Source organism: Salmo trutta, chromosome 29, assembly GCF_901001165.1.
Source record: "Salmo trutta chromosome 29, fSalTru1.1, whole genome shotgun sequence".
NCBI lineage: Eukaryota > Metazoa > Chordata > Actinopteri > Salmoniformes > Salmonidae > Salmo > Salmo trutta.
In genome coordinates, this window is record NC_042985.1 from 32,072,570 (window position 1) to 32,096,660 (window position 24,091).

The window sequence follows — 24,091 nt, forward strand, 5'->3', positions numbered from 1 at the left end:
GCCTAATTAAACAGTCAACCATTGCAACATAGGCCTACAGTAGGCTGTTAAGGTCAGTAGGGGTAATAATGAAGGGAAGCTAACCTGTAATTGGAAGCAAAACTGTTTTGTCATGAAATTGGATACATTGTAACTATATCACTTTACTCATGGGAAGTTTTTATTTTCATGTGATGTACATTTATTTTGAAGATGATTTTTGTCTACATCTCCCTTGAGTGCTCTCGGTTCCCAGTGAGGGCTTTACTTCCACCCGCCTGTTTTGATTGGACGAAGATTTCTTAACCTAGTGTAACCATTCGCGCTGTTCTCTTGCACTGTCTGGGTCTGGGAACGTGCGACAGATGAGAAACTGCTTCCATCTGGTATCGCAGGGAAAGGGAAAAGGGGGTGATTCTACTTAGGCGCCCTCGGTAAGACATCCTGTTTGCATTGCTACTAAGATCTGCGAGCTTCGTTTCGTTTCACTAGAAAGCTGGAGAGGACGTGCGCTCCTAAACGGCTGCACCGGATTGATCGTTGGGGATGCTACGGTTTTAATCCTTAACTCATTCTCATTTTCTCATGATACTATACTCGCCCTAGGCGTCTAGTTCCACTGTCTTCTCAACCGGTCCACGGTATTTCTCTTATCCAGCGGAACGCACAGGAGGAGAGGCGCTTGGACCAGGAGTGATAACGCAAGGACGGGTCGAGTTGGATGTTCATAGCCATAAAGAAGTGGTCATAGTCTGGAGCTGCTAATGGGACAAGCAGTGGATTGACACCGTTGAGTCTGGTTTTACTCCAAGCAAGGTAAGGGATTTAGCCCATAGTTGTTGTCCTATCAATTTATTTTAGTACAGTTGTGTTGCGCAATTTCTGGAGTCATTTGAACTGGAAAATGTGATAGTCCTGCGATTGGACCGAAATTGCTTTTCCAAATGATAAAACCTACCCCTCAGAAGCGACATGTTTGATACATTTAATACGCAATCTGAGTGGACTGTGTCCATTGTATGTCCAGCACTTTAAATGTAGTAAATTAGGGCTATAGGCGACTTATTTTGGGGGGTATTTTGATTCTCATCAGGACCGTAAACATAGCCTATATCGAATTATCTCACGTCGTTCACTTTTTCATATATCCTCCGTTTCTAATCGGAAGCCTGGCGGTCCAAATTACACCTTGAGTATTCACGGCTTGTTTGACACACCGGTTGGCAATAGTACATATTTGAGCCCATCAATTCATTTTCAGGTTTTAGTGACGAATAGTCTACACGGGAACTTTCTCTGCAAGTGTAGGCTATACGGGGATACATTTCCTTGAAAGAGTTTGTAGTTAAATAGCTAACTGAACTGAATGGGATGGATAGCCAAATAATATATATATTGTATTCATTGTAATGCGGACGATATTCCACTTTCTCTCCGTCCTGCATTCATATTACGGTTTTTGTTTTTCGTAATTTATTATATTATCTTAAAGTCAGTTTAATTTCTTCAATTGTGTATGTTTTGTATGTATTGCCATTTGATAGCTGTCGTTTGAATCTTTTTGTTTAGCCTACTTCTGAGTCACAGTTTTATAGTGATAACAGGTTGGTGTATAATTTACAACTGAATACAAACTGAATGGGACAAAACATATTTGTCCCCTTGTTGCGTCTCTAACCAAGGCGATATAGCCTGGTGCACATTTTTGTTGCATTGATCATGGACATCTTATTAGGCTAAACTACTCAGCAATTCATGTGAAATGTGAATTTCAGAATTCACAGGCATTCTAACATGTTTTCAATAGGTTTTATTCATAGGGAGAAGGAAGCCTAAAGAAAACGGCGTGCGTAGTTGGTCCATTGCATTGACTGTATGTATTCACATAACCCTCAGTATTCAGGTCCACAGCTCATGATTGCTGCTTGCAAGAAGAAAATAATCTCCCCTCCACCCGCTACCCCTCTAAACCCCCACCGCACTGTTGCTCAGCGAAATGTCTGCTCTGCTTCCCTTCATGTGCTCTTGTGGGAACCATTCATATAATAATTTAACGTTCTCCTTATTGAACATGCTTTTACTGATATTATTGGCCTGTGTTACGCCCTAACACGATATTGAAAAGAAATAATGCACATCAAAGCGTTTATCATTTAATTGATTGTATTTAATGGTGATTTTACCCCTCAAAAATCATTCCCGCTTCTTAATTTGATGAAACAATCATTCGTGAATTAAAAATGAAAGTGTAATAATGCTTGATGGTGAAATCTTTTGAGCAGCATAACCAGAAGTGAATGACACATCAGAGAAGGCTTAGCTCCAGTCACAGCTCAGAGGCATTGGTGTGTGACATGACTGCTGAAATAAGTTGAGATATACATATATCAAAGAATTGCATAGATTGTTTCATAGCTTATTCCATAGCCTATTTCAAATTCACTCAAACGTTTTAAAATCAGTTTTGAACAACAACAAAAAACAACAAACATTTCAGAATCATAGTTAGCTTACCTGTTAACTGAAAGATCAGTTTAGTTTCTGACTGACCAGACTTAAATAGTTGAATGACAAAACTGAATAGACCTCTATAACTACAGTTACAGGCAACAGTCTTACAACCCCCCAGAGGAAGAAAATACATGTATTCAAGGAATCAATAGAGGGTGCTGTTGTTCTGTGGACAGCTGGCCCAGTTTGCTTACCTCGGCACTAGTCTCTGAGGGACACTCAAAAAGATGGAACGCCACCTCCAGTGTTGCCCATGGTCCCAGGGGACGGAGAATTCAATCTAACAGAGGCTCTGGCTAATGCTGTGGCACTTTGTCAGGATTAACATCTTTCTAGTCAGTGGCTTCTGTTACCTTCGGTGTCACGTTACCACCTTGGACTTCTGGGGAGGGGAGAAAAATGAGGCACCGGTTTCCTGCTCTGCTCCACGCTGTGCTATTCCAATTCCACATTACTGTGAGTCGATAGAGGAAGAGACTCCATCATTTTCAACAAATAAAGGCATTTGTTATTTTGACTGCCAGCCAGAGCTTTTCAAGGAGTTATTTTTCTACTAAAAGGAAAGACACAAAAGTGTGCCTTTTTAAAATGTAGACTAAATGCACATCCGTCAGCTAAATAGAAATAAACAGCTCGCAGTTTGCTGATTTTGAGCTGAAAAAATATCTGAATATTCTCATTGGCAGTAAAGCAAGAAGTCCTTGTTTGGCCATGTGTCCTTTAGTATGGATTCTAATCATAAGGGAGTCTACAAATGACTTGACATAACAATATTACAACTTTTAAACACACAGTACCTGGATAATTATTAGTGGATGCCACCTAGACCTTGGTCCCCCTGGGGGTGCATGGCAGCCTAATTAAGACATCAAGTTATCTGAACATGTGACACTTCTTCTTAACCCTGCTTACATGTTACTGTTCGATAGTATGCTAATATGGGACATCTGTGTCTCTCCATCAGCAGCTAGTAGGGTGACAGATTGGATTGAATCATTATCCTCATGTTGTGGGACAAATGCTTGGGTACCCTAGATTAGGGTACCCCACCATTTCACAATCCAAGACAGTAGATATTCCGTGTCTACTGTTTGGTTACCACTAGGCTCCTTTTCATTCCCTGTGCGTTTCTGTTGTTTACGTGTCATTCAGGTCATGTGACAGACATTAAGGTCAGGCGAGGTGGCTTTTAGGCAGTCCCATGATATTCCCACGCCGTCTATCTCACAAGCAATGGGACATGAAAGGAAGGTATTACGGCGCTGCTGGTTGAACATTAGCCGTGGCCTTTTTTTTAGATGGATATTTACGGTGACTTTGAGGATGAATGAAGATAGTAACAGTCAGGAAGTAGAATAACCAGCAAGTCACATTTAATGAAGCATTCTGGACAAAAATAATATTGAATAGTGGTGTTTATATCTATTTTCATTCACTAATTACTGCAGAGAGTGGGTGGACAATTTAGAGATTTAATGAATAGTTACAGAATTATGCAGTACTAATATTGCTTGACACTGGTAAAAGTAGGACCATGGCTCAGTTTATTCAAAGCTGTCCTTATTGTTGCACTCCACTTATTGCTGGGTAAATCACTATGTGGGTGCACAGAACACTGTCACTTACCCTCAAGCATCATTGATAATGATTTCATGTTCAAGCAATAGAAACAACGAGTTATTTCTACTTATGTACATACTTGTTGTGTTGCTGAATAAGACAATCATAACACATGTAGGAATGTCCAAGTAAAATACATGCTTATTCTTCAGTCTGAAAACAACAACTTTATCCAAGAAAAACAGGAACACTTGGTCTGGTAGACTTGACCCTGAGTGTGTTAAGATACTACAAGACCAGAACACCATGTTCCTTCCATGCCACCTTTAGTGTACAACGTTGTAATCTGAAAGGACTCTTCGTGAAGGCCATATGAAGTATTTATTTTCTCTCTTCACCCGTAAGTGCAAGGCTATGTGTGAGTCAATGTCTATTTCAAGGGTGTCAACATGGAGGCCATATAATCCCCTTCTCCTTGGGGTACCTTTTCATGACAGTAATTTACGTAGAAATATGTGTTGCTTTCTAACATTATATTTGAATGTAATACTTCTGATTAACATACTGTAGGGGTTCTAATACTCTCTAGAGCTTGTGTATAGAAGGGCAGTTTTGAGAAGGGAATATGTCAGAACCTTATTGCTGGTGATCAACTCTGAAGCTGTGCACAAGCTGTGTGTATGATACTGCATGAGCATCAGCATCTATGTGAGTGCGGATATGTAGACACATGCTCAAACTGTGTCCATATGCGTGTCAAAAGCACAAGCTTAACATACTGAAGGCCAACATGCCAAATGCTGCATGAAGCTTAACTGATTATGGGGTTGATTTAGGTAGGGCCTCATTTACAGTGTTGCAGTCTGAATTATCCACTCATTAAAACAGACCTCTCAGGAACATTCTAATGCCTTTATTAACCTTCCTTCAACTGTTTCCTGGAGGGGATATGTTGGCTGAACTGGATTTGAGGTCTGGCAGCAGCATGCATAGTCTTTCTCTGATGTCAAATTCACACTTTGATCAAATGACGCATTATCCCATTGCTTTTCTGTAAGCTTGATGCTTGTCGTGATGTTCTAACAAATTTCCCCTCGTAACTTTTGCGTGTACACATTTTTGGATCACATGCACTTGGGAAAAGGGGGTTGAAGTCACACAAAGTTAAACAATTCCGTAACTTTTGAGAATGGCAAGTTTTGTACTGTACATTTGCTCTGAGTACATTTTGTGAACTGAAAACTACCTCTGAGGAAGCACAGTTCCCGCTCAGCCCAGTCAAAACTGTTCGCTGCTCTGGCACCCCTATGGTGGAACAAGCTCCCTCACGACGCCAGGACAGTGGAGTCAATCACCACCTTCCGGAGACACCTAAAACCCCACCTCTTTAAGGAATACCTAGGATAGGATAAAGTAATCCTTCTAACCCCCCCCCCCCCTTAAAAGATATAGATGTACTATTGTAAAGTGGTTGTTCTACTGGATATCATAAGGTGAATGCACCAATTTGTAAGTCACTCTGGATAAGAGCGTCTGCTAAATGACTTAAATGTAAATGTAAATGAAAGCTTTTTGTCATGAGAGAGTTTGGCTGAATTTCACCCTGACTTTCAAAAAACTAAAAACAGACTTTCCGATTACATTTACATTCTAGTCATTTAGAAGACTCTTTTATCCAGAGAGACTTACAGTTAGCGCATTCATCTTAAGATAGCTAGGTGAGGATATGATAGATATAGTATAGATATAGACATACAGTATTGAAGACAGTATCTATCTATAACATCCTATCGGTTGGCAGGCTAAGGCTACTAACGTATAACTCCATTGCAATCAGCTTTTGCTCCACAACATATCAGCATTCTTTTAACATTCTTTGAAGCTGCAGCCATCTTCCCTCTTTCATTTGAATGTGCATTTCTGACAGGCTCTTTGTTGCACAAGAATGAGCGTGCTCATGGAGGTACTGTAATGGGATATACAGTGCTTTTGGAAAGTATTCAGACCCCTTGACTTTTTATACATTTTGTTACGTTACAGCCTTATTCTAAAATTGATTAAATCGTTTTTTCCCTCTCATGAATCTACACACAATACCCCATAATGACAAAGCAAAAACAGGTTTTAAAAAAGAAAAATAAATATTCAGACCCTTTACTCAGCACTTTGTTGAAGCACCTTTGGCAGCGATTACAGCCTCGAGTCTTCTTGGGTATGACACTACAAGCTTGGCACACCTGTATTTGGGGAGTTTCTCCCATTCTTCTCTGCAGATCCTCTCAAGCTCTATCAGGTTGGATGGGGAGCGTCGCTGCACAGCTGTTTTCAGGTCTATCCAGAGATGTTCGATCAGATTCAAGTCTGTGCTCTGGCTGGGCCACTCAAGGACATTCAGAGACTTGTCCCGAAGCCACTCCTGCATTGTCTTGGCTATGTGCTTGGCATTCAATCCAAAGAATTCAATCTTGGTTTCATCAGACCAGAGAATCTTGTTTATCATGGTCTGAGAGTCCTTTAGGTGCCATTTAGCAAACTCCAATCAGGCTGTCATTTGCCTTTTACTGAGGAGTGGCTTCCGTCTGGCCACTCTACCATAAAGGCCTGATTGGTGTAGTGCTGCAGAGATTGGTGTAGTGTAGTACTGCAGAGTCCTCCCATCTCCACAGAGGACCTCTGGAGCTCTATCAGGGTGACCATCGGGTTCTTGGTCACCTCCCTGACCAAGGCCCTTCTCCCCCGATTACTCAGTTTTGGAGGGCGGCCAGCTCTAGGAAGAGTATTGGTGGTTCCAAACTTCTTCTATTTAAGAATGATGGAGGCCACTGTGTTCCTGGGGACCTTCAATGTTTTGTACTTTTCCCCAGATCTGTGCCTCAACCCAATCCTGTCTCAGAGCTCTACGGACAATTCCTTCAACCTCATGGCTTGGTATTTGCTCTTACGTGCACTGTCAATTGTGGGACCTTATATAGACAGGTGCCTTTCCAAATCTTGTCCAATCAATTGAATTTACAATAGGTGGACTCCAATCAAGTTGTAGAAACATATCAAGGATGATCAATGGAAACAGGATGCACCTGAGCTCAATTTCGAGTTTCATAGCAGGGTCTGAATACTTATGTAAATAAGGTAATTCTGTATTCTAATTGTTTATGTGCAGAAAAATCTAAAAACCTGTTTTCGCTTTGTCGTGATGGGGTATTGTGTGCAGATTGATTAGGAAAACATTTAATTTAATACATTTTAGAGAGAGGGAGTCTGAATACTTTCCGAATGCACTGTATGTACATCTGTACCACAGCTGAAGTCCCTACAGCTATTTTTTGTCTTTCAAGAAACAGACAATAGACATTGACAATATTCTCTGATATAAACTCAGCAAAAAAAGAATCGTCCTCTCACTGTCAACTGTGTTAATTTTCAGCACACTTAACATGTGTAAATATTTGTATGAACATAACAAGATTCAACAACTGAGACATAAACTGAACATGTTCCACAGACATGTGACTAACAGAAATAAAATAATGTGTCCCTGAATAAAGGGGGGGGGGGGGGTCAAAAGTAACAGTCAGTATCTGTTGTGGCCACCAGCTGCATTAAGTACTCCAGTGCATCTCCTCCACATGGACTGCACCAGATTTGCCAGTTCTTGCTGTGAGATGTTACCCCACTCTTCCACCAAGGCACCTGCAAGTTCCCAGACATTTCTGGGGGGGAATGGCTCCTTCCCTCACGCACCGATCCAACAGGTCCCTGACGTGCTCAATCGGATTGAGATTTGGTCTCTTCGTTGGCCATGGCAGAACACTGACATTCTTGTCTTGCAGGAAATCACGCACAGAACGAGCAGTATGGCTGGTGGCATTGTCATGCTGGAGGGTTTTGTCAGGATGAGCCTGCAGGAAGGGTACCACATGAATGAGGATGATGTCTTCCCTGTAATACACAGCGTTGAGATTGCCTGCAATGACAACAAGCTCAGTCCGATGATGCTGTGACACACCGCCCAAGACCATGACGGACCCTCCGCCTCCAAATCAATCCAGCTCCAGAGTACAGGCCTCGGTGTAATGCTCATTCCTTCGACGATAAATGCGAATATGACCATCACCTCTGGTGAGACAAAACCGCGACTCGTCAGTGAAGAGCACTTTTTCCCAGTCCTGTCTGGTCCAGCGACGGTGGGTTTGTGCCCATAACCGACGTTGTTGCTGGTGATGTCTGGTGAGGACCTGCCTTACAACAGGCCTACAAGCCCTCACTCCAGCCTCTCTCAGCCTATTGTGGACAGGCTGAGCACTGATGTAGGGATTGTGCGTTCCTGGTGTAACTCGGGCAGTTGTTGTTGCCATCCTGTACCTGTCTCGCAGGTGTGATGTTCGGATGTACCGATCCTGTGCAGGTGTTGTTAGACGTGGTCTGCCACTGCGAGGACGATCAGCTGTCCGTCCTGTCTCCCTGTAGCGCTGTCTTAGGCTTCTCACAGTACGGACATTGCAATTTATTGCCCTGGCCACATCTGCAGTCCTCATGCCTCCTTGTAGCATGCCTAAGGCACATTCACGCAGATGAGCAGGGACCCTGGGCATCTTTCTTTTGGTGTTTTTCAGAGTCAGTAGAAAGGCCTCTTTAGTGTCCTAAGTTTTCATAACTGTGACCTTAATTGCCTACCATCTGTCAGCTGTTAGTGTCTTAACGACTATTCTACAGGTGCATGTTCATTCATTGTTTGTGGTTCATTGAACAAGCATGGGAAACAGTGACCCTTTACAATGAAGATTTGTAAAGATATTTGGATTTTTTCGAATTATCTTTGAAAGACAGGGTCCTGAAAAAGTGACGTTTCTTTTTTTGCTGAGTTTATTATGCTTGCATTCCACCGCTAACCCTTGAATAAAAGTTCAAATATATGAATGTATGCAATAAGTCCTGTATTTTCTGTGCAAACTTGATTCCTAAATTCATTTTTTCATGGCATAATCGAAAGAAACTGCTTTGATAAGAGCTATGGCCAAGCTGACCTTTAAAAATAAAACACAGTCCATAAGGGATTTGGCTTCAATATACTGTATGTATGGTAATGTGGCTGAGTTCTCTCCCAGGCCTTAGGAGACCTTCTTAGCCCTACTTTCCTGAGAACAGAGGTGCATATATTTTCCATTTCAAATACGAAAAAAGTTTATATGGTGTTTGTTGGATATTGTCTTTGTTTCTTTTTCACTGACAACTGACAGTCACTGCATGGTGCTTTTCTTCACTGTTGCTCCAAGGCGTTAGCAGATGTGTCATGATTATTTCTGATAGGACTTTGCACTTGACATCTAATGCCATTGTACTGTAGGTTAAATAAGCAAGAGCACTGAGGGGAGCAATGGAAGGGGCACATAAATGAGCTTGCTGAACAATACTGCTTTTGACCTTTGTAATAAGATACTATTACACAGAGGATTATGGTCTTGGTTTACTATGGAAATGCTGACAGCTAAACATATACAGAAAAACACTGTTGCGTTGACCTAAGACCGAAGTATAAATGTAGACCCCTGGTTGAAAACAATAATCTTAAGCTTATCGGAGGTGCACCTTGTAATCAACCTCAACACTTACTTTCCTTTTTAGCCTTCTAAGGGGTGGAGGAGGAATCGATTAGCAATGACAGGCTCCATTACACCCACTCTACATCTGCAATAACCCTAATTGTTGGTTGCCCCCACACCAACCCAGTCAACAACAGAAAGCACCTAAACAAAAAGAGCACAAGGGAAAGTGTTTCTGTTTAAAGGAACCACTAAGACAGAACACACAGGCACTAAATGTGCAGCCCATCCTCCTCCTTGCTCTAATGCTAAGATAACATCTTTTTGATTTATAAATCACCTGTAGTCTGCAATCAGAGTGCTAAGTGCACCGGGTTCATTCATTATTTGCTGGCATATGGTGCGCATTTGCATAATCAGCTAATGCTTACTCTAGCTCTCTTCCTTTTATCCTTTGCTGTGCCTATTGGCAGTGTGAGATTCAGGGCAATTCAACTTCCCAGAGATGTGCACTCTTCGTTAAATAGTCTAATTATACGTCTTAGAGGATTCTGAAAGAAAGAGTGAAAGCGAACTGAGAATCACAACCTGCTTGCTGTTCAAATTTTTGTTGATGTGTAGCTATTTGAAAGTTGTGTCTGTAGATGTGAAAAGAGCCCGTGTTTTAATCACGGATGCATATTCCATCTTTGAATGTGTATCAGTTGCTTCAGCAGCCTGTGAAATTAGCTGAATTTAGCAAAGTAACAGAGAATGGCAGGTGGAAATAACAGTGTTTCACAGTGTCTGGTTCTTTTGCATCCGTTTGTATGTAATTTGGAATGAGATGCAAAGAGCAAACTACTTGCTGGCTTATATTTGGAAAAGTCCTCCCATACTATCTGAAGACACTTTGAAAAGGGTCTTATTTCCACCCACTTTTTGGGCTACTCCATGGGAGGTAGCTAGGATTGATAATGTGTTTTTCTAGGGAAAGCAGGGTTTTGATAGTAACATTGGAAACGCAATACAACATATGAAATTGATTGGAAGCTTGATAGATCATGACTGTAAGAGGCAACACATATTTCAATAGGCCTTTTCATTTTCACTGTCCTTATTTTCTGCATTGTGTCAGTTTATTAGGTACACCCATCATACTGGGTCGGACCCCCCTTTGCCTCCAGAACAGGCATTCTACAAGGTGTCGGGAAACGTTCCGTAGGGATGTTGGTCCATGCTGACGTGATGGCATCCCACAGTTGCAGCAAATTGGATGGCGGTACATTCATGCTGTTAACAGCCCCTTCTATCTCATCTTAAAGATGCTCTACTGGGTTGAGGTCTGGGTCCTGCGCTGGCCACTCAAGTAAACTGAACTCACTGTCATGTTCCAGGCTATGTTTTTCCACTCCTCAATTGTCCAGTGTTGGTGATCGCGTGCCCACTGGAGCCGCTTCTTCTTGTTTTAAAGCTGATAGGAGTGGAACCCGGTGTGGTCGTCTGCTGCAATTTTCCATCCGTGATAAGGTCCTACGAATTGTGCGTTCCGAGATGCCCTTCTGCACACCACTGTTGTACTGCGCTGTTATTTGTCTGTTTGTAGCCCGCTTGCACGATTCTTTCCATTCTTCTTCGACCTCTCTCATCAACGAGCTGTTTTCGCCCACAGGACTGCCGCTTATTGGATAATTTTTGTTTGTCGCACCATTCTCTGCGATCCATTTTTGTGAACGGGATGATGTGTCTAATAAACTCTCCGGTGAGTGTATATTGTGGATGTGCTGCTTGTAATAAAGTGAAGGCCAAGAGCTGTGTCCGGCTTCTTCCCCACTCAGATTAGGACTGTAAATGTCACACTGTCTGTAATAAAGGATTGTGAAACTTATCCCATTCTATCTCAGGCTGCCTGGCCCTCCTTAGTGTTGTCCACCTGCTACCTCACTACCTCTACCTCTCCGAAAACTTCAGTCAGAATTATAGGGATTTCTTTATAACTGTTACTTTAAAACTTTTCTTCTCAGAATAATTTTAAGTATTGAGATTATATTGTAGGTAATTGAAAGCAGTTTGTCAATCTTTCCATGGCCTTTGTTTCTTGGGAGTTTTACAGCAGGACAGAAATTGTTACTACATGGGTTAAGTGGCTGATGTGGGTGGCCCAGAGGTAGGTAGCCATTAAAGGGATACTTTGGGATTTTGGTCCTCTACTTCCCCAGAGTCAGATGAACACCCGGATAGCATTTTTATGTCTCTGCATCCAGTACGGAGGAAGTTAGAGGTAGTTTCGCGAGTCATTGCTAACTAGCATTAGCACAATGACTGGAAGTGTATAGTCTCTACTAGCATGCTTGGAGTTACCGTAGACTTCCAGTCATTGCGCTAACACTTGTTAGCAACTTCCTTCAAATTGCACGCAGAAACACAAAATGGTATCCATGAGTTCATCTTACTCTGGGGAAGTACAGTACCAGTCAAAAATTTGGACACACCTACTCATTCAAGGATTTTTCTTTATTTTTACTATTTTCTACATTGTAGAAAAGTAGTGAAGTCATCAAAACTATGAAATAACACATATGGAATCATGTAGTAACCAAAAAAGTGTTTAACAATTCTAATTATATTTTAGATTGTTGATTCTTCAAAGAAGCCACCCTTTGCCTTCGTGACTGCTTTGCACACTCTTGGAATTCTCTCAACCAGCTTCACCTGGAATGCTTTTCCAACAGTCTTGAAGGAGTTCCCACATATGCTGAGCACTTGTTGGCTGCTTTTCCTGCTTTTTCTTCAGTCTTAATCTCAGGCCTCCCTTCCTCTCTGAGCTCAGCCGCAACTCTATCAGCCTGTTCTGTCTGAGCTGAGGCTTCTTCACTTGGTATTATCCCTCATCAGTCTGTTAGCACCCTGTCAGTCAGCCAGGCTCTCCTCTCAGCACCTTTCACAAAGAAATACTGGATTTAATGTGTCTGTGTGATGTAGGCCTGTCTTCCTTGGGGAATCCAAGATCACTTTGAGATAGGCCAAACACAAGCTACACCAGACCAGGTGTCATCTTATCAGTCACAGCTGGAGGACAGTAAGACAAAACAGAGCCCTAAGGCCTCCATGCTATAACTGGGATATATGTGGTCATAAAAGCTTTGGTAATGTATACTAACACTGTCCTATCTTTAGACAATTCCATGGAGAGTGAGTAATCAGGGTTTGCTCCCAGTTGTCTCAATCCTTTGGAAATCAGCTCTACAAGTTGAAATCAGCTCTACAAGTTGGCTCTAACCAGAGGCCAATTAAGAATTGTCTGGAGAATGTAATATAGTTTTATTGATATAAAAAACGCTGAAGTAAACCTTGGACTGGCTGCATATGATCTTTGATTTCCAAGAGTGAGCATATATTTCAGAGGAGAGGGAGTTGGTGAGACAAAGGTTTTTGAATTCATTGGAAAGTTAGCACACGTGTAAGGGGAAGTGCAGTCAGCACATACTGTAGAAGCTGTTAGGGCATCATACGCCTTAACATACTGGGGGGAAACAAGGAGACCAGATGCTGCACTCATAGTCTGTTGACTCATTGAAAACCTTTATGTGGTCTTTGGCATTCACAGCTTTGTTCCAGCGATCTTCCGAGCTTCAGAATTACCATGGAAGGAAATCTGTCTCATATGAATTATGAAACTAAAATACCCCCCGCGGATAATCATCAGTAGTTTGTTTACTTCTTGTGGAAGAGGGATGCAGGCTATGTACTGTGGTATAATGTGGACTTTGCTTCCATCCTGGATGCATTAAAATTGTATAGGTATGCAAATGATTTTCTCCCGTTTCTCATTTTAGATTTTATTTGTCATTATAATAAGAAATGGAGTGTCATTGATTACATTTGTTTATTTCATTTTGCACATCTACAGTTCGAATTCCCTCCAGGGGAAATCGTATGGGAATCAATAGGTTAGGGGGAGAGGCTGTATTCATGTGAATCCCATTGCGATGGAACATCTGGTGGCCCACTCAAATGGTTTCTCTGCTTTTGACGTGCAGATTCTAACCACATAAAACCAGTCAAACACAGTGACACACAAATGCTAGAGAAAAAAACCTTACCACCACATGTTTTCAAACTGATGCATGGCACTTTTTAATCAACTTGTTGTTTTGCACTCAGTCATGTGGTCATGAAGGCGGTTGTATTTCTTTTTTAACCATTAAGATCAGTGCATCTGTGAATAATTGATTTAGTTCTGCTTATAGTATCTTTGCTAATGGGGAATTATTTGGTCACAAAGGCATACATTTGTAAATGAGGCTGATAAACTTTTGGTGCAGAAAAAGTGTTTTGTCTGACACAGGAATTCTCTTGTCCACTGTTTAGGTTGTCAAGTGTTCAGGGAAGGCAGGATGTGTACCAGGGCCACAATGGCCCTTTCATACAGGCGTCTCAGATGCTGGGATATTCAGTCCTGCGTCTTTTCAAAGTGCCCTAATCTCTTTATCAGCTCGCGACAATGGATTGAGCACCCCCTCTTTCTTCTCCTGAGCCAGACCCCTTTATTCAGGACACTGGAAAGGGGAATAGTCAATACTGACCACACTCTTCCCCTGGACAGCAGCAGACTCAGCACTGTCAGAAAGAGTTTGAAGTATGTTGTCACTTTCCATTTGACTCCATGGGTAATATGGCAGACAATGCTAAAACCAAAATAGGGAAAAAAGAGAGAAAAGAAAGAAAAAAGTTGGCATCTATTATGTGTTGTTCGCTTGGGTTGTTTCAAACTGTCAGGGTAGCTTTGCATCAGTGCACCCATTCACCACTCTGGAATTGGCACCTATTAGACCCCACCAGCTCCTCCACTGTGTCTGCAGGGAAGCCATTTTGATTTCTGTCCCAGAGCTGTTTGTCAGCCTCCAATGAGATGGCTTTTCCTTGACTGGAAGCCCCTCTGGGTCATTTCTCATTCTGTGTGTTTGGAAAGTGCATTAAAGTATTTTAGGCCCCACTGATTGGTATGAGGCCAAGTTTCAGCTAATTTCCTACCTCTGTTAACTCCCTCATATCTAGGGATTTCTTTATAACTGTTACTTTAAAACTTTTCTTCTGAGAATAATTTAAAGTCTTGAGATTATATTGTAGGCAATTGAAAGCAGTTTGGCAATCTTTCCAAGGCCTTTGTTTCTTGGGATGAGTTTTACAGCAGGGCAGAAATTATTACTACATGGGTTAAGTGGCTGACATTGTGGGTGGCCCAGGGGTAGCTTCCCATTAAAGGGATACTTTGGGATTTTGGCCGTCTACTTCCCCAGAGTCAGATGAACTCCTGGATACCAGTTTTATGTCTCTGCATCCAGTATGAAGGAAGTTAGAGGTAGTTTCATGTGCCAATGCTAACAATCATTAGCACAATGACTGAACATCTATGGTCTCTGCTATCATGCTAGCAGTTACCATAGACTTCCAGTCATTGCGCTAACACTAGTTAGCAACTTCCTTCAAACTTCACGCAGAAACATAAAACATAAGCAAAGTTTGGACACACCTACTCATTCATTTTCTTTATTTGTACTATTTTCTACATTGTAGAATAATAGTGAAGACATCAGAACTATGAAATAACACATAGTAACCAACAAATATCTTTAACCAATCAAAATATATAGCCACCCTTTGCCGTTGATGATAGCTTTGCACACTCTTGGCATTCTCTCAACCAGCTTCACCGGGAATGCTTCCAACAGTCTTGAATGAGTCCCCACATATGCTGAGCACTTGTCATCTTCTTTTCCTTCACTCTGCGGTCCAACTCTTCCCAAACCATCCCAATTGGGTTGAGGTCTGGTGATTGTGGAGGCCAGGTCATCTGATGCAGCACTCCATCACTCTCGTTCTTGGTCAAATAGCCCTTACACAGCCTGTGTGTGTTGGGTCATTATCCTGTTGAAAAACAAATGATAGTCCCACTAAGCGCAAACCAGATGGGATGGCATATTGCTGCAGAATGCTGTGGTAGCCATGCTGGTTAATTTTGCCTGAATTCTAAATAAATCACTGACAGTGTCACCAGCAAAGCACCCCCACACCATCACACGTCCTCCTCCATGCTTCACGGTGGGAACCACACATGCAGAGATCATCCGTTCACCTACTCAGCGTCTCACAAAGACACGGCTGTTGGAACCAAAAATCTAAAATTTGGACTCATCAGACTAAGGACATATTTCCACCGGCCTAATGTCCATTGCTCATGTTTCTTCGCGCAAACATGTCTCTTCTTCTTATTGGTGTCCTTTAGTAGTGGTTTCTTTGTAGCAATTTGACCATGAAGGCCTGATTCACTCAGTCTCCTCTGAAAAGGTGATGTTGAGATGTGTCAGTTACTTGAACTCTGTGAAGCATTCTTTTGGGCTGCAATTTCTGAGGCTGGTAACTCTAATGAACTTATCCTCTGCAGCAGAGGTAACTCTGGTTCTTCCTTTCTTGTGGCGGTCCTCATGAGAGCCAGTTTCATCATAGTGCTTGATGGTTTTTGAAATTTTGCGTATTGACTGACCGTGTTTTAAAGTAATGATGGACTGTCATTTCTCTTTGCTTATTTGAGCTGTTCTTGCAATAATATGGACTTGGTATTTTACCAAATAGGGCTGTCTTCTGTATACCACCCCTACCTTGTCACAACACAACTGATTGGCTCAAACACATTAAGAAGGAAATAAATTCCACAAATGAACTTTTAACAAGGCACACCTGTTAGTGTGCAAAGTTAGTTAGTGTGTTATTTCATAGTTTTGATGTCTTCACTATTATTCTACAATGTAGAAAATAGTAAAAATAAAGAAAAACCCTGGAATGAGTACGTGTGTCCAAACTTTTGACCGGTACTGTAGATAAAGGGCTTCATTGCCAAAACCCTGAAATATCCCTTTAAGGAAATCAGTTTTTTCCCTTTATAATTGAGGCAGTTGAGCATGAGCAGCACAACCAGTGAAGGACCAGGAATGTCATGGCCTGCTCAATGGAAACGGCTGTGGGCTGAAAGATGCCTGTCACTCCCGCAAGGACATTGGGGCTGTAAACTCCAGGAGGGCTGTCATTAACATGACACTCAGATGGGTGTAGTAAACGAGGACCTGATCGTAATGGAGGGCAGGAGTGGGAGATGGGAAGGCATGTCTCCTGCTGTGCCTTCTACCAGAACACCAGGCCCCTTACCATACCATAACCCTGTCACCCCCGACACTCCCACCAATACACACAAGAGAGTAAACAAGCCCCAGCTTCTATTTTCTGTCATGTAAAATGGTAGTCTTTTCATCTGCTGCCCAAAAGGCTCGTTCCCGTTAGTACTTAGCCCTCCCTTCCCAGCAATCAAACCATTCACCTTTTATTTATTTGACACTGGGAGGAAACCTACTTTACTTTTGAAGGCCAGATGCATTATTGCAGGCCTGGCAGCTGCTTCCATTTGAACTACTCTCCTTAGTTACAGCAGAGCTCTGGTTTATTCAATGGCTTCCTAGGTGATGACTATACGATACACTGTAAACTTAAGAATCTAAAATCTAAAATATATTTGGATTTGTTTAATACTTTTTTGGTTACTACATGATTCCATATGTGTTATTTCATAGTTTTTATGTCTTCACTATTATTCTACACTGTAGAAAATAGTAAAACCCAAGAAAAACCCTTGAATGAGTAGGTGTGTCCAAACTTTTGACTGGTTCTGTATGTTTTAAATAGGATAGATTGGCTATATGGGCTATGGTATCTAATGTGATAGTCTGCCCATAACCAGTCTGAGTAGGCCTATAACTCCATTCCTATTCTATTCATAGTTTAGAGAAATTAATTGAATAGGAAACAAGCTATTATCAGGCTGATTAATACTATCCATGTCTGTTGAAGTTGGAAAAATCCACCCGCACTTGGTCCCGCCCGCCCCACCTGCTCAGCCAGTCAGGAGCTGCTACTGCGTTGTGGCTGTGGCATACTGCATACTTTTTACTAAAAACAGTACGTGCTAAAAGGTATGCGACAATGAGTATATAGTATGCAGTTTAAGTATGTAGCACGCTAGTATGGATATTCAGACACAGCCAGTGTCTGCTGTTGTTTCGTGAGAGGTGCAGCAGCCTTGGTCTCAGCACATCCACCTGAATAAAGCATTTCAAAAACAATTTGCCAACGTGGCTTTGAAGAAGGGGGCGCTTGCATGCCTCACAGTTAGATTTGTGTTTGGCGGAAACGCTGACGTTTCTTGTACCCTCGTCCTTGGTGCCTTGATCTGCTCCCATCTCCTGCTCAGGGCTCGGCAGGTTGCCATCGAAATAACTAAAGGGCGGAGTCAGACACTACTCGATAAAAAATGTAAAGGCTCACCTGTTAGGCCCATAAATATGGCAGGTGTATAGTAGCTCATACTGATGGCTGTATATTTTTAAATCCTTGAAAAATGTGGGTGTAAATGATCAGGGGTTATGCTGAGGTGGGCATACAGATTGACTTCCTTTTCCCATTCACAAGCCACTAAACAGTACAGCACTTGGACTACCACTTGCACTTAATATGAGCAATTACATGCCTGACTAGAATGTGAGATCTTAGTTTTGGGGATTTAGTTGAGTCTCCTGGGTGTTTGTATGGGTTGATAAGTGGCCCTGTGATACTGTGTGTGGCTACATTAGGGACTGAAGCTGGAGCTGCACTTGGCAGTAAAGACAGGCAGATGTGGCCATTTATCACCAGCCTTCGGTCTGCAAGCAAAGCAGCACCTGGGGGCCTCTGCAGGAGGGAGAAAGACTGAGGTAAAGGAAGAAAGAGAGATGGAGGAAGAGGGAGAGAGATAGACACCGAGGGTCAGACAGGAATGTGCATGTCTGCCGAAGCCATTAGAAAGTGAAACTGCTCGGCCTCGACTGAGATTTCTGAATGGATTTGCACAGATATGACATTGATACTAAACTGACCTCATTTTTTTCTCCTGCACCTTTCAATTCTGTCTGGCAGGCTATTAACAGGCATTTTCAAAAGAGCCAATGTAAAAATGCATCTACTTCATCTTACTCTAACTTAGCTGATACACAAGCATACATGCATCCAGTGAGACTTGCAGGGTTCAGTTGGTATCTGGGTTTTGCGAGCCCCTGCTTTGATAATGTGTCAAATAAAGTTGACCAGTGTCGCTCAAGGCCCATTTTCCCCAAGTGTCAGTGTTCAGAATGCAGCAAACATAGCCGGTCAATCTTATTCTGAAATGGCTTTTCAATTACAAAGTGGAGCTGCAAGGGAAAGGAACTTGACAAAACCTATGACATAAACCATTTATAGTGCAGCTCCATCATAGCGCCCAATGTCAAATCAGCCTGGATAGTTAATTTAGAAGAAAAAAAATGAATAATAATCTCACATGGTTTCAGGGAAACAATAACAGATTATGACTGGCCAGTGGCAGTTCTAGGGTCTAGGGTTTGACTTGAAAAAACTAAGATTGAGAAGAAAACAATTATTCAATGGAAAGTTTAGTCACTGTGGGAGTGGGGTTGAGACAGGGACTTTCCAGTATTGCTATGCAGACAGGGCATAATGTGTGTGTGTGTGTGCGTGTGGGCATGCGTGCGTGTGTGTGCATGTGGACCTGTGTTTAACTATTCTTGTGGGGACTTCTGGTAAACAAACAAAAATGATTTAGGGTTAGGTTTAGGGTTAAGGTTAAGGTTAGGGTTATGGTTACGGTAAGAGTACAGGTTAGGGTTAGTTTTAGGGAAATAGGATTTTCAATGGGACTGAATTGCATCCACACAAGGTTAGCTGTACAAGACTGTGTGTGTGTGTGTGTGTGTGTGTGTGTGTGTGTGTGTGTGTGTGTGTGTGTGTGTGTGTGTGTGTGTGTGTGTGTGTGTGTGTGTGTGTGTGTGTGTGTGTGTGTGTGAGAGAGAGAGAGAGAGAGAGTGTGTCAGAGACTGTGTGAGTCTTAGGTCTAAGATAACTGCATAATTGATTGTCTTGACCCTTATTTTAAGGTCAGACTTTTCATTGATTCTAAGTGGTTACCAAGTGGAATTACAATGAAACAAATTGAGTGTTTTTTTTCTCTAATTAATTATTGTTAGATTAAACATGGTGAGAGCGGCTTTGTGCTGTCTGGGTGCTCTCTGTGCCCATAGAGATCCTATACTTCCATTCACATTTTTGTTCACACATGCCTAAGCATATAGGACATTCATTCAGACGTTGGAAATTATGCCTTCCTTACGCACACCTTTCCTAAGCACTTCTCAGTAGTTGGTATTCAGACTTACCTTATGATGGTGCCTAACGGGCTTTGCAGGTATGGATCCCTTGCACGTGCTGAATAATTGTAATTCAACCGCTGAAAACCCTCCCTCTTGCTGGCCAACAGATTTTCTCGTGGAGTTTTCATTCAGTATGGTTTTCAGTACATTTATCTTAAGCCTTCCCTTTAAAGAATTGTGTACACTTTAGTTTGAATATATCGAGAGAATGGTTTCAGAATATTAGGGATCAATGAAAGAAAGCCATCTAAATATATGTATTTATGTCTCCGTTTCAGCACCTATTGCTGTATTTTAAAATACTCTGAACTTGTAGATTATTTAGGGTTAGGAAAGTATTTATGGATCATAAAAAGCAGGTTTGGAGAGCCTTTACGCGCGAAAGAAAGACAACGGTGGATGATTCATTCTGAATATTTCGTTACTTAACCCATTGTGATGCTGGAAGATTAGTGTACATAACATTATAATAGGGAGGAAAGTCTACAATAGTAGGGTATACCCTCGTCTATTGTCTGCAGTGACCATGGAACTGTGTACTGACACAGCCAAGTATTGCCCCATGAGTTGGGTTCAAACGGTTACGCTTGGTCTGCTATTTGCTCCATAACGATTTAATTAGCCTACTTGTCTTTTTTATATTAACAACTGTTACTAATGATCCTCCGCAACAACCACATGGCTGTGACATTGTTTACAGAGGAAGCAAATGAAGGTAAACAAAACAATGTAGTTAACTGGCATGATAATGTAGGCTATACCAACAGAAGGGAACCAACAGTAAATTGGAAGTTGAATATGTGGTGTTATTAGGCCCACTGACGGTTGGTACGGATAGTGGCTAATATTTTACATGATAGAAATAGGAAACAACGAAAGTCAGGGTAGCCTATAATTAAGACATTCGAGAGTGCCCATTCCTGCAAGTTAAAAGGTGAATAGCACGCTATTCTCATGCTTAAATTCATGGTCAGCATTTTTATACATGACCCTAATCGTGATCGGATGTTAATTGCTTAATTAACTTAGGAACCACACCTGTGAGGATTTCATTTGTATCCCTCATTTGCTCAAGTGCTTCCATTATTTACTAGGTAAATAATTAAGTTCAAGTGTTAATGAGGGTCTACACAGCTGGCATATATTTTGTACTAGTAATAATACAAACTTGTCCCCTTGCTGAAGCAATTATGACGTTTTCCAAATAGATAATGAATTGTGTTTACTTCAGAAGTTATCCAATTTAACTTATCCTATTTTGTTGCAAGAAAAAGTTAATATGCAACCATTAACCATCAGAAGCTGGAGAACAGGGCACGTTGAATGGAAATTATTGAATGATGCATTATTTAAATAGTGAGGAGTCGAGCTGGCTGGCTCAAACCATTTTCATTATGGTATGAATTATTTCACATTGTAGTCTGTGCAATAATCAAGGGCCATGGTGAAAGAGTGAGAGATAGAGAGTGAGAAGGTACAGTAAAGGAAGAGAGAGGGGACAGAGAGTGAGGGAGGTCGAGTCTGAAAGCGAGGAGCTTATTTCACACTGGATCTAGCTCACCGGAACTAATCAGCCATGATGGAGTTGTAGGCAGAATGCACAGAAACCCTCATAACATTGAAAATGACAGATTTAGTCATTAGTGGCAGAGTGGAGCGTATAGCGGGAAACCTACATCCCCTGGTCCCCTCAGTGAGTGGGCGTGTGTGGGGGAGGAGACTAGCCAGCATTGATGAATGAGCCCCAACTGGGTCCGATTTATACAGCGTACAGGCTGGCACAGAGGGAGAGAGGGAGAGGGAGAGGTAGAGGGAGGGAGGGAGGGGTGGTTGGAGGAAAGAGTCCTTTAGCATCTTTGCCACTGCTGCAGCCAAGTTCATCTGCACCAATGACTCTTAACACCTGTAAATAAGCCCATGCCAAAGCCTTATTTATCAAATGATTCAAAGTTATCGATTTCTTCCACCCATGTAACAGGGTTTGCGGGGAGTTTGCAGTGTGTGGGCAAATTGTGAAAGTCCAATCGGAGGGAATGAATTAGTGGCATAGAGAGCGAGCCAAGCTATGTTTAGTATTCACCAAAGTAGGCCGGAGCCTCTTTTAATTTGGCAAGCGACAGCGGGTGTATGTCAGCGCCCCCCGCCTCACCTCTGGCCAGTGTGCTGTGAAGAAATGGCTGTTTAAATGAAGAAGGCGACCCTAATGGAAGAGTATTTTTTTTTTCCGGAGCTGCTCCCACTCTGACTCATGTCACTTGATATTCATTGGAGGCTGTCTCAGCGCGGCTAGCTCAGGGCTTACTCTTATCAAGATAACCATTCGGTGGCCCAGCTCTTTTGACTACTCCAGGAAATAAAAAAGAGATACTATAGGTTACTTACCAATGACAACAAAAAAAGCAAAGAAGAGAAATTGCACTTACTTATCATTAGAAGAAGAAGATTATTGTCTTATCCTTTAGGACTGGTGGTTCCGGCCTGGCATTAGATACAGGCTCGTTACAAGTGGAGTGAATGGTGGAAATATTAATGCAAATCATGCTCACCATTTATATTGACTATTGAAATGGTGTAAGGCAAAGTTCAGGAATTTAGAGTATGGCAGATTACCCAAGGGCTTATCTCATTAAATGCAGTTGCTTTATCTTAAATAGGGCGAGTTCTTCAAACATCCACCACTACACTAATTATCTATTATGTATTGCATGGCTATTCAATTCTATGCTATTTTTATACAAATGAATCTCCTCCACAGAGAGAACTGCAATATCATAAACAAACAAATACCAATGTCTAAATAGCACTTTATCATTTTCACAGCATGTACTCTACTCCTATGCAGTTTGAAGATGTATGGAGATAGATTGATGCAATCTAATATCTACCGTTTCAAATCCTATTAGTCAGCACTGGTGAGAGCCAAAATCATTTGCTTTTGGTTGTGAAATAAAATAGTATGGTTTATAAACTGAAAGACGGACTTAAATTATTTGATGTTAATTTTTTTCTCCTGGGTGAAACATAGATTTTGAATCTGACACCCATGCTGCTGAGGCTAAATGTATGTTAAAAGCATATTGAATTTCCCTCAATTGCAGGTTTTCTACACAGGTAATACGATGCAGTGGCAGCATCTCCTTCAGAATGAATCACCAGTCAAGGAGGCAAAGTGGAGGGATTTAATTTGGGCACAAGTAGGGTGAGGGTCAACAGAGGAGGTCAGCGACCTCTATCTGGATAAATAAAGGACGGTCGTTTGGTGGCAAAAGCTCATAATCTGACAAATACATATTCATCATCTTATCCATAAACATCATCCACAAGAGGTGAGCACTGCTCTGAATATCAACATACAGGGGAAAAGATTCCGGCTCTGGGATTGAGCGTTTTTTTTCTCCTAACTGTCCAGGCCTACTTTATGTCCCCTCCTCCCTACTCCCACTCCCACCTCTCTCGACTCTAAATGTATTACCTGTGCAATTTCACTCTGGCTCTCCTGCTGTCATTACACACACAGACTCACTCACCTTGGCTAGGTAATCTTCTCTCCAACCATGGAAAAATGCTGAGTATTGTTGATAAAGAAGGGGGAAGGTCAAATAAATGGCCCCGAAACTCATTACGAGGGTGTGCTCCTATTGTATAATTCATACAAAATGCAAAAAGAAAAACTGCCGGGGTGTTTTCATCTCCCTTTCTCTCCGTCTCACATATTTATTGTTTTTAAAGGACTGGAAAGAAAATATAGCTGCTGAAAAGGAGTGACAGGAAAGTTGACTTGAATAATGTAATTTGTCGTTATCAACAGCTCAATGGGTGTGTCAAATAGGGGCCACACAAAGGGTAGTCTGTTATCAAAGCCTAGTGGCTCTGAAAGGAAGAGTGGGTGAATGATGCTTGTCAAAGCTGATGTTCTGATAGGCTTTTCTCTCCAATGACCTTATTTTTGTTCCCTTGCTAGGATGGCATTGATGTATTCTGTTGGGGACTGATATTAAGCCGATCCACTCTGAATACTGGATTTCATCCAAGCTGTTTTGAGCCACCATATTGCTTCGTCCAGCGGTGCAATGCGTATTATAAAATGTAAACTGTTGTTTATTTTGATTCTGTATTGGACAAACCCCTCTGGCCCTCCTCTACTCGATAGTCCTGTCAGATGGCTAGAAAAATTTGGGTTGTTGTTCTTGGTTCACTAAATCAATGTGTCATGGATAATGCTAGTCTCTTCTGTGG

At 41.8% G+C, this 24,091-nt stretch overlaps 1 protein-coding gene across 3 annotated transcripts in view; it reads left to right on the top strand.

Moving 5' to 3' along the window:
• The first annotated feature begins 299 nt into the window (after window positions 1-299).
• LOC115167409 (cadherin-11) overlaps window positions 300-24,091 on the top strand; it is a 67,893-nt gene continuing 44,101 nt past the window's right edge. The window contains exons 1-2 of one of the 3 annotated variants that reach the window (XM_029721813.1): window positions 300-533; window positions 638-795. The gene's annotated coding sequence lies outside the window, so the exon portion shown is untranslated. Of the gene's footprint in view, window positions 796-24,091 lie in introns of all 3 variants that reach the window. The other 2 variants (XM_029721814.1, XM_029721812.1) reach the window with 2 other exon arrangements.